The sequence below is a fragment of the Paramormyrops kingsleyae genome, chromosome 1 (assembly GCF_048594095.1).
Source record: "Paramormyrops kingsleyae isolate MSU_618 chromosome 1, PKINGS_0.4, whole genome shotgun sequence".
NCBI classification, from domain to species: Eukaryota; Metazoa; Chordata; class Actinopteri; order Osteoglossiformes; family Mormyridae; genus Paramormyrops; species Paramormyrops kingsleyae.
The window spans coordinates 69,529,293-69,545,768 of record NC_132797.1 but is presented as its reverse complement, the minus strand read 5'-3'; the positions used below and the strand labels follow the sequence as shown (position 1 = coordinate 69,545,768).

The following is a 16,476-nucleotide window of genomic DNA, read 5'->3' as shown; positions in this document are numbered from 1 at the left end:
TATCGTCTGGTTTGTGCTAGGCACATATTGCCTATCAGAACTCTTCTTCTGTTATTTTTGCTGATATACATTCTATTTTCTCTGTTTCATTCTAAGTGGCTTCATAATATACCAAATATTTTTTTAAGTTTTCTGTGGATTAATGACACTGCACTCTTATTCGTTGTTTGTTAATGATACATTGACTATTAACTATTTTATTATGGTAAATACTTCTGAAAAGAGTGGACACACTTTAAGGAAACAAATAACATAGCTGAAATTTCATTCACATTACTTGGAAACAGGTGATGAAATACAGAGATGAAAATCTCTCATATTCAACACATTAACAATTGACACTTGTGTAGCACAAACAAATAACCCACACGGAGTTAGAGATAAACCACTTTCAGTGTGACATACTAACAAATCAGCAAAATGTACCCGAAAGTAGCAAAGCGTGTGCAATCATACAGGATTCAAAAGCTATTCTGTTTTCAGAATGTTTTATGGCCGTTTACACAAAATTGAGGAACAAAACTTAGTAGAAACTTAAACATTGAAAAACTTTTCCCAAACTACACAAGTTAAAAAGAAGCATCAGCACATCAAACGATGGGGCTCCCAGTCCTGATGGACACCTGAAACTATTTCATGATTTGTTTATGAAAATGGCCGAACAACAAGATAAGTGACTCGATACATCCGACACAATTCACCTTTGATCACAGCAATTGCTTAATCCAGACAACAACCCAACTCTATGCACCATTAACCACTTTCATTAATTGATACAGATCACCAGCAAAATTTTATCACCACTGCTGTCATAACATCCTTCAACACTGATCAAACAGTTTTTATTAATGGAAGGCACTACTCAAGTAACACAGGCCATCTGTTTCATTTCTACGTGAAATAAAAACACAATTGCAGCATCATTAATTACAGGGGAAAAACTTTTTTCTGGAAATTCCTGTTTACAGCATTGGAGAAACTTTTGATCTTCAAAAATTGTTCATTCACTGGATGAAAACAGGGTAACTAACATAGTATTATACTAATACTTATCTATTAATTAACCACAAACCACAGTCTTAGTTGTATACTGATTTCATATTAATTCACCATTGATGAATTGACATCCCAAGCAGTTACCATATTTATTACTATATCTGTTAATTCTGTAAACATTTTTGCACTACTGAAGAAACTACTAAGTTACTACTGAAGGAACCAGTAATGAATAACACAAGTGAAATACTGATCTCATGTTTGTTCATCATTAATGAATCATGGTGCATCTCAATTAGCAACATATTTCATCCACTCAGTGTTCTCAATTTGAATTTTATGCCACTGTTATTGAAGATGACTGAAATCACTGCATGAATTTACCTTTCATTTATTGTATGCATCACAGTTATCAAAATGACTGTACTTCCCAAAGTTTGTTTATGTAAATGATTTAACGTTTTACAATTTTAGACAGCTTAATAACAAAATCCTACTGGAGAAAAAAGAAGTCTTACAAAACTTATATGCAAATGACCAGAGAGGGAGAGGACCAACCAACAAGAGGACCAACAAATTCGTTTCTAGAATCATTACAAACAGCCGAAGGGTTGAAAACCAGGTAAAAGCAAACAAAGGTAAACAAACCCCAACTGTGTTCAAAATCCATAGTCCAAACACAGTCACAAAAGGTGATGCAGGATAAATAACAATATCCTGATCATAATGAGTCAAAAATTTATCATGAAACAAATGCTCAGTATAATAGGAGACTCAATACTTTGCAAGAAAATAATCAAAAACTTCCATTTTCCATCACGGAAATTAATGAAATTGATGAGCTACATGTATACTGTAGTATTCAAGGCAAGTGAACTGGAAACAGATTGGATGTGTCCAGTTGGACGCTTAGCCTAATGTGGGCATCCACAGGGGGCTCTTGAAGCCCTTTCAGTAGGTGGGAAGGATTGCAGAGCAGGACGATGAAAGTGAGCACCATGGAATCTGTAAAGAGTGAAGAGTCTAGGGTGGCAAGGGCCAGCAGCTGTGAATGCTGGAGTCCAGACTGATTGTGGGGGTCAGCAGGGATGGTAGGTTCATAGGACTGTAGGAAATTGGTTTGAGCAGCAGCGACGTGTACAGACGTGGACAGGTTTGCGATCCCAGGGTTGCATCAACAGGGGCCAATTGCATTCATTCAGGCGAAAGGGCCCAGTACTCAGGCACCCCCCACCCCCGTTCTGTATGGGCCAGTTTAGCAGGGACCTGGGGAATATAGATGAAATCCGATACTGTGGTGACAGCTGCAAGTGCTAAGTAACAGGGTTAATATTTTTTTATGATATTGGATGGGGGCAACTATTGAGGGACATTGATTTCTCAGATGGAAAACTGCACTGGGATTCAGTAGCTCTCCGGAGCCCAATGTTAGCCTTCCCCCATACTTGTCCGCTCCATCAAATCAATGTCTTCATCATGTGGATATAAGGAGCTGGTAGCATAAGACACATCGGAAAAGGTTGGGGGAGTTTGGGCATATTCTGGCAAAAGGAAAGGGGGCAACAATGTTTCAGAAAGCACCCAATTCCTTGGTTCAGCCATTCCATCTGACCATTAGTTTAAGGACAGTATTCAGAAAAGAGATTGTTTAGGGCAGCGTTTCCCTACCCAGCCGTCGTGGACAACCAGACAGTCCACATTTTTGTTCTCTCCCAACTCCCAAACACTGATTTAGGGGTTACGTCAAATCACAGAATGCTTGTGTTACCCAAGAAGTGAACTGATGTCCTCACTCTGTAAAATTGTCTCCTAGAATCCCAAAGAATCTGAAAGTTTGATTAAATAAACATTTAATGCCAGTCTACCAAATGCTTTAGCTGGGTGTAGCTGGATGGATGGGTGGTTAGACTGATGCGGTCATCACTGTTATCTGAAAAATCACCTGCAGTAATTATGCAGACGGATACATATAAACCAATCAATTACAAGAATTCAATGACGAGAACCCAAACAAAAGGTGCTGATATACTTTACGTCAGTATTATCATAATATAAGATAACATAGCACAACACTACATAGCATAACATAGTATAACATAGCATAGCACAGCATAACGTAACATAACATTACATAGTATAACATAACATAATATAGCATAGCACAGCATAACATAACATGACATAGCATAACGTAACATAACATTACATAGCATAACATAGCATAGCACAGCATAACGTAACATACAGTAACATAGCATAACGTAACATAACATTACATAGCATAACATAGCACAGCATAACGTAACATAACATAGCATAACGTAACATAACATTACATAGCATAACATAGCACAGCATAACGTAACATAACATAGCATAACGTAACATAACATTACATAGCATAACATAGCATAGCACAGCATAACGTAACATAACATTACATAGTATAACATAACATAGCATGGCACAACATAACATAACATAGCATAGCATAGCACGACATAACATGGCATAGCACAGCATAACGTAACATAACATTACATAGTATAACATAACATAGCACAACATAACATAACATAGCACAACATAACATAGCATAGCACAACATAACATGGCATAGCACAGCATAACGTAACATAACATTACATAGTATAACATAACATAGCACAACATAACATAACATAGCATAACATAACATAGCACAACATAACATAGCATAGCACAACATAACATGGCATAGCACAGCATAACGTAACATAACATTACATAGTATAACATAGCATAGCACAGCATAACGTAACATAACATTACATAGTATAACATAACATAGCATAGCACAACATACCATAGCATAACATAACATCATGTTTTTAAAATCCTGTTATTGCCAACTATGACTGTAACTGTGACAGCATGGTGGAAAAATTAATGAATTATTTAACTTGGTTATAACCCCTGGCAAATACATGCCCATATGACATAACACAACAATTTCTTACTTAATTACACACCACTTGCTGGAACTATTTGGGAGCAATATCATGGGAATGCTGTAGTTGGTAGAGTAATCACATCACAACTGAGCCGCTGAGCATGACACTTAACCCCAGCGACTCTGGGGGTGCTGGGAACTCGGTCACCCCCTGCTCTCACCACAAAACTTGCTGATATGTGTCTGCTCTTCTTGGGGAGAGCAAGATGGGATACATGAAAATGACCCATTTTCCTCATGCAGGTGAATAAATTACTGCTATTCTAAAAGGGAATTCTATGATTACACCAGCTATTTGAAATCAATGAGTGACATGGCGGCCCACTGGGAATCCACCACGCACTGGGGGGGGGGGGGGGGGGGGTGAGCTGCGTCCAGTGGCATAGGTGGCCAGTAACGATGGGTTCCTCACAGGCATGCCAACAGAAGACTGCTGGCGGTGGATGATTGCCCCAACCAGGAGGCGGGACAGCCTTCACTCGCAAGGCCTTGAGCCCCTGCCCCTTTATAATGCATTCATAGAACATTCAGTGCACCTTCATGATGCATTCGTAGAACATTCATAAGCAGCATATAACTATACCATAACATCCTAACATACCTTAACAACTTTAATATACATTAATAACAAACATTATATGATTATAAACACTGTTTTACAGGCATATTTACATGGTGCTTATGAATGATGTATGAATGCATTATAAATGCATTATGAAGGTGCACTGAATGTTCTATGAATGCATAATGAATGCAATATGAAGGTGCAGTTAATGTAAAGTGTTACTAAATACTGCTAACTGCTTTTTGAAGGAGTTACTGTATATACAGCCACAGATTCATACATTTATATACCAATTGATTGATGGGAGAAGGACCTTCATATTGGCACCAATACTGGATCAATATCTGCAGAAATACTTTTATCATTCATAGAAATCAGCAACTAATCCTTATAAACGACCAATCACAGATCACAAATCATAGAATGCTTAAAATTCTATTTACTGACTCAGACACATGCACATACTGCACTATTAATACCACTGCCAAGTATTTCTACACCCTCCGGATGTGCCCTCCAGTCTGCTTTTGGCAAGATGTCACCGGCAACCTATCACTTCCTTTAGAATGCAGCATCTAGGCCTCCCCACCCAGCAGAAATACAGAACCAATCAAAAGTGCCCACAGAAAGATTTGTTTGTACTATTCTCTACATTTTAAAATGATAATACAGACATCAAAGCTATAAAATAGCATACATAAAAAGTACTAAACAAAAAGAAATAATTCAGAAGGTTGCCAGTTCAAATCGCTGAGTCGGCAGAGTGATCCCACCATTGGGCCCTTGAGCAAGGCCCTTAACCCCAATTACTCCAGGGCCTGGCAGACCCTACTGTCTCCTCTACACCAGCTTCATGAGGTGGCCGCCTGGGATGCTTTTCCAGCTGTACGGAAGGAGGTCCCACATACATGCTGAGCTCTCATTGGCTACTTGTCCTTCACTCTCTGGTCAAATTCCTCCAAAACTATTTCTGCTGTGTTTAGGTCAGGTGGCCAAGTCATGTGATGTGACACTCTACTACTTCTTTGTAGGTTGCTTGCTGTGTTCAAACTCTGACTGATACTGCATAAAAACCAAAGAATATCTTTCTGTCATACAATGGTTGAATCCTATGACACCTATTAGAGGAAAAATCGTCTCTCTAAATGACCACCATGCACAATCTCTTACCTCAAATCTTTAAATTTACCATTATAATAGCACCGATGAGTGCTCTTATGAATGAATTAAAATATAAATCCCAGAGATTTCACTTCAGTTTGAGTCCTTGTCCACCATGCTCAATCAAACACTTATTCTGTTCCACGGTTACCATGGGAACCAAGAGTTGCTATCACACCATTAATAGTTTTTAGAATGCTTTCACATTCCAAAATAAGAGAAATAGATATACTTTTATTATTAATATTGTATGAATGCCATAACATTTGTTATGTTCATTAGCAGCAACTGCATCTATATCTGGCATGTTATTAATGATTTCAAACATTAGCATGGAAGTGCTTATGAATGTTTTGGAAAGTAGATACGAGTTTTCTAAGAAAGCAGAATCTTTTAATTTGCCTTAGCACAAATTAAACAGGCTTAGGGCTTTGGCTGGCAATCATTTTCACGTTGTAGAATTACATCCCGCTTTTAATTCACAAGCCTACAAATTATAAGCAACTTACTCTGAGAAGAAGTGAAACCACCACAACTAAATTCCTCAGCATTTTAGGACAGTTGACATCCTCCCAAGGTATTTTTTCCTGAGAAATGTTCATGAAGGACGGCTGGATGCTCTACACCTGATCCTGAAGGGCCGGCGGCAGCACGTGATAATTAACAGGAGTACGATGATTAAGTCGCTTTGGACAAACGTGTCTGCTAAGTATGTGGATGTAAAATGGAAACGTGTGAAACAAACACAGAGGGGCCTCACTGTCCAAAGAAAGACCTATACTGCCATCAATCTGCATTGCCAACCAAAAAGACCACGTCCCATAACCAGCCGTTGAAGACGTCAACGTATCTCAGGATCTAAATCTAGAAGTAAATCTACATCTCATTCTGATATTCGCTCTGACATTCTGGCCTGTCAGTCTCATCATCACCTTCCTATCTCGATTTCTACTGTAATAACAGGGACGAGCCGAAGATCCATACATTTATTTCAAGCTTCAAGTCTTATTTTCACATGTGTTCCAAGGTGCAGGGGGGACTATTGGACAAACCGCAGTGCAGTACAGGACAGCAGCAGTACAGTACGATAAAATACACTCATGTACAAATCAAAAGGGTTGACCATGAAAATATTAATGAGCCTTTAAAGCCTTTGCAAAGCTTTAAAATTCTATTACATAAAAAAATACGCCGCTTCTTCTTGAACGCCACTTGACCCTTTGACTGTTTCCCATGGGGCTGTGCGCTTAACTGTACACTCGGCCTCCACTTGCCCACTAACACTTTGGTGGGTGGTGTAGGATTGAGCAAATCTAACTTTGTTTTCACTTGGCCAGGTCAGTTTCTCCTTACTGAGGACAACAGTGCAGCTGGGGATGTGAGAGCTTTGATAAATCACCTGTCAAAGGAGTTCGTGGCTGTTTAAAAATGCCTCATATACTTCATCGTTCATACATACATATTAATGCACTACATTAACACACTATAGTCACCATTTCTAATAGAGGTGACTGTTCCATTGCAATTGTAATATGCGTGTCTGTATCTCTCTTATACACAAATAGCACATTTCCTACATTTCCTTCCATTTACTACTGTTTTATCATGAAAATGTTCCAAAGATCATCAGAAAAAAACGGATATTTACCAAGGCAATTATCTGCGAAATATACCTTAAAGTTTAACACCACAGTTATCCATTTTCATGAACCTTTTTATTATATGAAATGAGAGCTTTCATGAAATGAACTGTGTACATACATTTGAAAATATGACATATTTAAATGTTGCACACATTATTACTACAGTGTACCTAATGAAATCCCAAATGACAATAAAGTGGTGCAAACTGATTTCTTTCCCAACCTGGTCTGCAGGGACCCTCAGACAGTCCATGTTTTTGCTCCCTCCCAGCTCCCCATCAGACAGTCCACATTCTGCTCCCTTCCAGCTCCCTGTCAGACAGTCCACATTCTGCTCCCTCCCAGCTCCCCACCAGACAGTCCACATTCTGCTCCCTTCCAGCTCCCCATCAGACAGTCCACATTTTGCTCCCTCCTAGTTCCCTGTCAGACAGTCCACATTTTGCTCCCTCCCAGCTCCTGGTGTGAGCAAAACCATGGACCGTCTGGAGGTCCCTAAGGACTGGGCTGGGCTGGGAAACACTGCATTAAGAAGTGGGAGGCCAAGCCAAAGATACTGCTGTCGGACGTAACGTGACACTTCACTTACTGAAGTTTTCTTAGAGAACTTTGTCACCGGGTGATATTTTTCTGGGTACCGCCTCCTCTTTATAAGTTGGCTCCCCATTGGCTAGTGGGTGTAGGGTGGGAACGAGCCTGAGGAAACAGTGAGGGGGGCAATCTGCCTGCCTCTAGCTGATGCTCTTTCGTGTGCAGCTGTGGAGGAGGCAGCTACGTCGGGAGGCCGCCGGAGTGACTCATTTCTCTGTGATGTGCCACTCCGCTTTTAAGCGCCCTATTTCTGATTCACCACTGAGAGGCTATTCTACATAGCAGCCAGTTCCAGCGGGTACTACTGCTCTTCCCTGCATATACACAAATCAGAATATATACAGATTTTAACCAACACTTCTCCACGATTGGGAGCTGTAGTCTCTAAATGGGGTCCAAAGAGGCTACAGACACCTATTTTTCTTCTTCCTGTTCATCTGTTACTTTCTGTGATGTCATAAAAAAACATGCAACAATGTAACAATACATTACCAGAACAAAAACACTCATGTTTTATGGCCAGATGAGGTTATGAAGGAAATAAGGATATGATGGAAATTACTGCAGTGGTTATTATTCTGGACAAGGTACTCCATCAGCATTTTACTGCCATAATAATTCCCTACAATGTCCCTGTCTTCTGTCATATGGCCCATACAATTGTAGATTGTCAGATATAAGGTGTCTGTCACGCTCATCTGCAGGAAAGATGTGAGGACAAAAATCTAATCAAATGCACTATATTGGGAGTCATGTTTAATATTTGGTTCAGAAAACAAATGTTCAGCAACAAAAGTTGCCTTGAGATAGTACGCTAATTGTTATGGCTAAAATCAAATGCAGAGCTGGTCCTTTCATAGTTAAATGCTACTGTATGGTCATAGTTCTATGCCTTATATTCTTAACTGGGGATTTTGTGTATTTGCGGTTTCTTTAAACTGGAATATGGATATGCTCAATTGTAGATTACATTTACATATATTACTAGCATCCTGTCCAGAGTGTCCCCCTGCCTTGTACCGTATGCTGCCTGGGACTGGCTCCAGGTACCACTGCAATCCTGGTCTGGATTGGGGGTTAGAAAACGGATAGATGGATTTGCATATATTCTACAGAATGTAAGCAGTTTGTATACAACAAAAGCCAGCATTTCTTAAAAACCACCCATTCTATAAGTTAATACTTGCTCCACCAACATGAACACGTAACTGCAAGATTTGTGAAAAATGAAGATTAGGAGAAAAATGAGCAGGAATGGTTACTGACTGACAATTATGACAGTAAATGCAAATAAATTTTACAACAAGCTGTTAGCTTTGTATATTTATAATGCTCCATACTGACAGATGTTGTCAATGCTATTTATCATCATTTTGTATTGTCTTTATTTACAGTTGATGTGTTAAGTGGATGGTTGTGTCGCACTGGATATCTACTAACTGTTGACTGCAAAAGACATATGCAATGTAAGTGTTGCATAGTGTAAGTGGTGCGTAGAATAAGTGTTGCATAGTGTAAGAGTTTCATAGTGAATTTCTTTTAACCTGCTGTGTACAATGATTCTCTTGCAAGATACGGAAAATGGAATTTCTTACGACCAGGCAAAGTTTACAGTCACTTCATCTACATTCACCTGTGGTCGGTTTGTAATAATATAAGACGGACTTTCTTGTTGTTTCTTGGGCCTGATATATTTACCAGTAGAAGGGACCAGACCAGATGATTGATGGTTAGTCTCATTTATCTGAAACCTAGACAGTGTTCACCGGTTCCCCAGCATGCTCTACAGTTCACAAGCAGAGGTACTCTGACCGAGGCTGAGCACTCTCCCGTCTGAAGTCAACTGCACTGTGACAGTGACTTGGAATGTGCTGGAAGGCTGTGGGTTATTTGGCACCTTTCTCTGGACCGAGATGAAAGTGAATGAGCTGGCAGGGGTATCACAGCAATAAAATGGAACGAGAGAAAAAGCAGAGAGAACATACATTAATGTATCGCGTTATGAGAATATACAGCACCACAAGCAATGTCTTAATGCTCTGGGCTGCATTAAAACACAAGTCTTTATAGTTGTCAATAAGTAAATCTGTCCCATGCAGGCTTTCTCCTTCTTTCCAATATGAACAAACACTTCTGCTCAGCTTAAACCTATCATGCTGCAACAGTCCCTAATGTTAACTACTCAAACAGTGGGGGGGAGAGTTTCTGCCTGGGACCTAAGCAGGAGAAGTACGCAAAGCAGAAGAGAAAATGAGTCAGTGCCATTTCTGTGAGTGCATTGAACTTGCGTCACAGATCTGCAAGAGCTACTGAGATTACAGAAACAATACAGTCAGATCAGAATGGAACGCCATGTAATTGTAAAAGGGGTTATAATGCAATACCATTCTGATGTAATGTTAGTTTAATGGGAAAATTATTTTATAGCAGAATTGCTTTTTATTCATAATTCTCTATGAATCATAGTATGACATAGTATGTCAGTCTTATTAGGCAAAATAATAACTGTTACTTCCATTTCCATTTCCAGTTTTCTTCCACTGAACAGCTGTAAGCTGCATCCACCCAAACAAGGTCCAGCAAAAAGGAATAAATACACTTCTTGGAAGTTAGTCACCATATGAAAATTTAATATCCCATCCACAAGTCACGATTAAAGTGGCCCGACAATATCTGAGCCCAGCAAATCGACCTCTCTTCCCACCTCTGGGCAAGTAACACACAGGGATATGCTAGACTCCTGGCAAGAGAGGGAGTATTTAACATCTCAATACTCCCGGCACTAATACAAGCAATGGCGGAGCCAAATTTTCAGTGGGGTGGCAGGGTGGGACGAGGGGTCATTTTGGGGTGGGACGTACATCTAAATATGGATATAAGGCATTTAGAAAATAAGGGAATATTTAAGGTGCCTAAACATTGTTTATAATTCAGGCAGTGGTGGAATTATCAAATGCACATTTAATATATCAATTTGTCCTTAGGTAACAAGCTTACACTGAGTACAAGATTCCCAAAGTTCCGCATTATTGCTGTTCTGAGGGCACATGTTTAGCTCAGCAACACTATGAGCTCATTCTTTATCAGTATATCATCAGGGACGCAGAGAAACAGTTACGTAATAAAAGGAGTTTTTTTAATCAAAGTCTGATTTAACCAAAATGCAAATACTACAGGGGTCGGCAATGGGGTGACCAGGTTTCAGTCGAGGGTGACCACGGCAACCTCTTGCCACCCCCCAGATCTGCGTATGGATACAAGGCAGAGGCCCAAAAACCAAAAAAGAAACATCAGGTGGAGCAGCAGAAGAGATCCGTCCTTATGACCACATGGATGTCAGTTCAGAGCAGATTAAAGCAAGAGATACTGCACCAAGACTGCATCTAATCATTTACACATCGCAGTCAGCCATTCTGGAAAATCCCAAAAAATTACATTCATTCAAAAACTGTAACATAATCAAAGGCATGAAATTCCAACAAAAATGTAACGTTGTTGCAAATGTTACACTTAAATTCAGAGCTTTGTAATGTAAGAATTAACAGAGACTATATTTATCTCCTTTATATTCAGTGCATGATCTATTTTATTTGTATTATCATCAATGCATCCATCGTCTACTGGATATACTGCTCTGGGTAGCTGAACAAGGCACCATCTTCAATTCTATCTGAGTAAGAGCGGAACAGAAAAACATATTTACATATAAGGAAGTACAATATACACCGCTACTGGTCCTGCTTCACTTCACACCCTTATTTAAAGTTCATAATATGAGCCCAGTTCAGATAGTAATTTTGTGTACTTTGATTACAAATGAATCATTTTTAGTGCTTCGGATATCTGCAGTCTCATTTACCGAGAAAGCTGCATTTTTGACAACACTCAACTGTATTAAATGTCTTCATTTAAACGGTAAAACATTTCTAATTCCGTAAGTTAAATACTATAACTGTGCAAAGGGAGGAAGGAAGGGAGGTTCAGTTTTGTAGTTTTTTTCCAGTTGAAATCTCTCTTATTTTTCATGTTTTTCCTTTGTTATTCCAAAATTGAAGTTGTGTCCCTACCCAAACCTAGCCTTTTCACTACATCTTGAGGTTCTGTCTGCAAATCACTGTGTTCTGTGCTCACATTCTACAACAGAAAAACAAATAATGGCAGATTTCGCCTTATTTTGTCGGCCAGACCTCAGAAATTATAACCTTTTATGCTTAAACTTTAAACAGTAAGTATCCCAATAACCAGATTCCCTTGTAAGTGCTGCAGGGCCATATCGTTGCTATGACAACCTGTGTGCATCATGATCACTGAGAGTGAGATTGTCCCTCGAGCTTCTAATACACAAAGCAGTATGCTGTAGCCCCTTCTCTTCATCACACGGTATTTGTCAGCTATACGTGGGATTGTTAAGTTCAGAGAACCAGCCAATATCAATAACCAGGCGAAACCGGATCCAAAGAAACCATAAATAACAGAAAGATTCCATCAAAAGGGGACAGGAATGGAAATAAATTAGCACAGACCCACAGCAACCCAAGTCAAAGTAACTCCCACAAATATCTTAATGAAACCATTGTAGCCCCCACTGGGAATAATACTGGAGGGATGTAGCTGATCCATTTTAAAGACATGCATTATACAAAACGTGGGTTTTACTCTGTAGAATTGGCAAAAGATGATCATACAGTAGCTTGCCTTTGGCATGAAACTAAATCTTGTGCACCAAGAAGTTACTTTACAGTTGCATCAGTGAATAATTTGTTTTTCAGTAGTGCAACATGCAAAAACTTGTCTGTAACACAATTTCCTAAAATTGTGTTTTTTTATGTATACCTTTATATATGCTGCAAACAAAAGCAAACAAAAGCTGCAGAAAACAAAAACATAAAAAGAAAAACACTTTCAGAAAAGTCTGTCGTTTTCATATCAGTGTTGCAATCAAACACATTATGGAATAACCTGATGCATGTTTTAGAAACCGAAGGGAAAGGAAAAAATAACTATTAATTGACAATGAGAGAGAGCTAAGTATTAATTTCCCATCAAAACATCAAAGGGAATATGTGGAGTACAATGTATGACGATCAGAGGTATAAGAGGCCTTTTACACATCAACTCTAACGTTGCACGCCCACTGCATTTAAAAACCATATTCAACATTTGGTTTTATGCAGTCTACTCTAGACATCTTGTTGTCTGGTCAATTTAAAGGGAATATTGCGTCATTATTTTTCTTGTTTGGACGGACTGAACAACAAAGACAACAAAGCAGAACTTATCAGCTTATCTACTACCAGGAACAAAGGAAATGGAACTAATTAATCATTGAAGATTACAGTCAGAGAGAAGGTGTATGCCACCATCATACAAAGTGCAACACCCTTAGCAATGAGTCTAAACCTGGGGTGTGGCCAAGGGTATGCAAATGACACCCCCTCTTTTTGTTTTTTTGTATCGTCGGTGCCTGGGCTGGGGGAGGGCGGGGGATCTGGTTGACATCATTTGTTTCTTCATATCAGAACTGGCAACCCTAGCCATAAAGTAGCACTAGTCATAGGCTTGGCCTTTGAGAAATTAAAGCGATGGCTGTTATGAGGTGGGTTGCCAACTTTGGTCAGCTGGCTAGAATGAGATTTTCAATTCGAGACAAGTCTGCACACACATTTACATCTACGTCAGAGTTTTATTACCTTGTAAAGAGTCTGTAGGGTTTGCTAACTGCCCCAACGCTTTTGATGCAGCTAATTTTAGGTTTATAATGAAATAATATAGATTTGCTGTAAGATTTCTTGCGTGTGCATGACAGCGTGAGTGTCAGGCCAGACGCGTGATAGCTGGCAACCCTGTATGGCTACACATTACTTTATTCTGCTCGAGCTCTTGAACACCTTGTATTCCCTTTGAACTCCCAAAGTCAATTTTCCGGCTACACCATAGGTCTAAATATTGTCTCATAACTTCCCTACGACATACAGCACTGAAGACATTGCCCACAGAAGGTTCTTTTTTTGCAGAAAACAAGCCTGGACAAAAGCTCAAACAAACCTTTTTACACTTCCTCACTCTGAGGAAAGGTGGGAATTGTTTCTGTACACAATTCTAGATCTCTACTGAGGAATGTATAACAGGGGTATTACCCTCACAGAGAGAACCACGGCAACCAATTAACAATGGGACTGGGGAATAGAGACACCGCGAAGGATAGGGTGTGAGTAGGCTTCCTTGAGACGTCACAGGGTGTCCTTTGGGGGTGGGAACCATTGTAAACAGACACACAGAGACAGATCTGGGAAACCTGCCTGTGGGTCATGCTGGGCGTTTAACCACTGTGCTCAGAAACGAGGCTTCAGCTCCAGTGTAACATCCTGCATACAAGAGAAACAGTGATGACCTATCAGAAATGCCTAATTTATGGAAAGATACCCAATTAACACAGTCACAGGCCTACTGGAGGAGAATCAAGTTTTAATACGGTAAATGTCTCCATTAATATATAAACAATATTTAAACAAAAGGCATGGGTTCGTTTCAATGGCGATACATAATTAATACATCAGAAGTGTTGCAGAGTTGGAAGTTATGTCCACGCACAACTCATTTGCCAGGGGTTTGCCATGCATACAGTCCATATCAAGCTTTCAATGTGACCAATGGAAGGTATGTTAAAAAGGTATCAAATCATTAGAAATTTTGTATCAGCTAGTATGTAAATATCATGCTTACCTTGTAGGAAATCTATCCAGCACCGAAGCACCAGATCATACTCATAAACATATTGCATGGCCTGCTGAGTTTATGCTTTTCGTTCACGATTGCTATCATCGCTCTACCCCGCATTGCTGCGGCGTTTAGTAGAAGGCGACGTGTTATTGTCATGCATCGCCTGTTTGACATTTGCTTTTAGAAAACACGCCTCTGGCCATTTCATAATTCATGGTAGGTAATATTTCCAATCACATGCTCCTCACGAAACGTGATGTTACACAGGGCATCCATGCGTAAGAAATTTAGATGATGCCATCAAAAATGCAGGGCTCATTATGTTTGAAGTGACATTAATGAACATGTATCACAGAGAGAAAATGAAACTGCATTCTCTGCTCGTTGCACAGATCTCTACCAAGAGTCAACGCTAAAACTGACGCAGTCCAAAACATTTTTTCGTGATGACGGATTTCTTTGAGAGAAAGTTAGGAACAGGCAAGAACATAATGTGAAAGCAGCATAGTCAGTCATTAGCTGGCCTGTGGGGTGTGTTTCCCAAGCGACGGAAGTTAGTATTAACGATGCATCGTACTACGTACGTTTTGGGACACGCACCCCTGCTTGGCTTTGCCAGGAGATATAGCACCTTAGCTACCTGTACGTGCTGCATTAGCCTTGGGTACTGATTAATGAATCCAGGAAATCAGCATTTAACAAGACTTTTGAGAAAAGATACACCCATATAAATTTGTATTACAGTATGTGTAATCTCTGTTTATATTTTTCTATATTTTATACGCACTTTGGGCAAAACGGCATTTCAATACACTGTATACTATGTATATTGTTGTATTGACAATAAATCCCTCTTGAATCTTGAAATTTATGGAAACTGAAATTACTTCCAGCTCCTGGCTTCTGTATTCTGGTGTTCAGGTAAAGGGAAACGTCATCCAATAAAACCTACCAAACAGGCCTTGGAAAAGTGACAGCATGAGGCGTATCGGTATCTGGTTCCAAAGAGGCTTTTACCTCGCACATATGCTAAGTAAGTGCTTCTTGGACTCTGAATAGTTAAAATAGCCCAGGAAGAAAAGCTTCCTTCTGCTTGTGTTATTATGTAATCCTTTTGGAGAGAACATCATGCTGTTTCACAATGAATCCACATAGGGAGACATGAGACAATTTTAAAGGGGACAACTCAACAGAAAGAAAAAAGATACAGGAATGCATTTACTGTCCATCATTCCATCAATCCAAGTATCTGTCTCCCAACGGCTTATGCAGCACATGGTCTCTCCCAAGCGACTTCCAAGCAGTGGCTCTGTGGCTTAAGGTTCTAGGTCTTAACCCTGCCTGCACTCTGTAAGGGTGCAGTTTGCATTCCCTCCCCATAATACACAGGGTTCCTCCCACAGTCCACGGCATGAAATTTGGACTGACTGCTGTCTCTAAATTGCCCATAGATTGTGACTCTGTGTGTGTGTGTGTGTCCTGTGATGAACTACGATCCAGACCTTCTGCAACCCTGATCAGAATAAGCCCTATAAAAAGGATGTAAAGTAGCTTCAGAATCTCACATATAATCAAGACAGGATGAAGGGTGCAGAACCAGAGCAAAATCAGAGAGGTAGAGGGATGCATGGTGTAAGAGTGGGAATAAAGGAGAAAGTGGTTCAAGTAGGAGAGAGAACCAGGGAATATGCAGGAGGTGCAAGGGAGGTAAGGAGGCGAAACCAGGAGAAGCAGGAGTAAAGGAAAGGCAGAGGAATCATACTAAGGAACAGCAGGGGGAAGGTAAGAAAGGACAGCCTTGTTCAGAA

At 39.8% G+C, this 16,476-nt stretch overlaps 1 protein-coding gene across 5 annotated transcripts in view; it reads right to left on the bottom strand.

The window, feature by feature from the left end:
• Positions 1–16,476, bottom strand: part of fgf14 (fibroblast growth factor 14) — a 131,317-nt gene that overhangs the window by 55,994 nt on the left and 58,847 nt on the right. The window lies entirely within an intron of this gene.